The sequence below is a fragment of the Myotis davidii genome, unplaced genomic scaffold (assembly GCF_000327345.1).
Source record: "Myotis davidii unplaced genomic scaffold, ASM32734v1 scaffold172, whole genome shotgun sequence".
Classification (NCBI taxonomy): Eukaryota; Metazoa; Chordata; class Mammalia; order Chiroptera; family Vespertilionidae; genus Myotis; species Myotis davidii.
The window spans coordinates 3,964,360-3,964,611 of NW_006284343.1; the positions used below are offsets into that span (position 1 = coordinate 3,964,360).

The 252-nt window shown below is 52.0% G+C and overlaps 1 protein-coding gene across 1 annotated transcript in view; it reads right to left on the minus strand.

Annotated features, from left to right (window-relative positions):
* The window catches only part of HN1 (hematological and neurological expressed 1), a 27,926-nt gene that overhangs the window by 7,992 nt on the left and 19,682 nt on the right, over window positions 1-252 (minus strand). The gene's annotated exons all lie outside the window — the stretch shown is intronic.

Sequence of the window (252 nt, forward strand, 5' to 3'; positions counted from 1 at the left end):
TTGGGGTCCGAATCAGGCCGGTTGGCTGCCACAGTGCATTTCATAGCCACTGGTTGTTCCGTTCTGGTCGCTGGGCTTTTATATATAGAGATTGTATTATTTTCCATACAAACTGTAAACCTACCTGCATTATTACTTATTAATTACTAGAGGCCCGATACACAAATTCATGCTCGGCAGGGGGTGTGTGGGGGGGGTTGGCCGGGCTGGTGGTGGGGAGAAGCTACAGGCAGTTGGCCAGCCGGCCCTGCC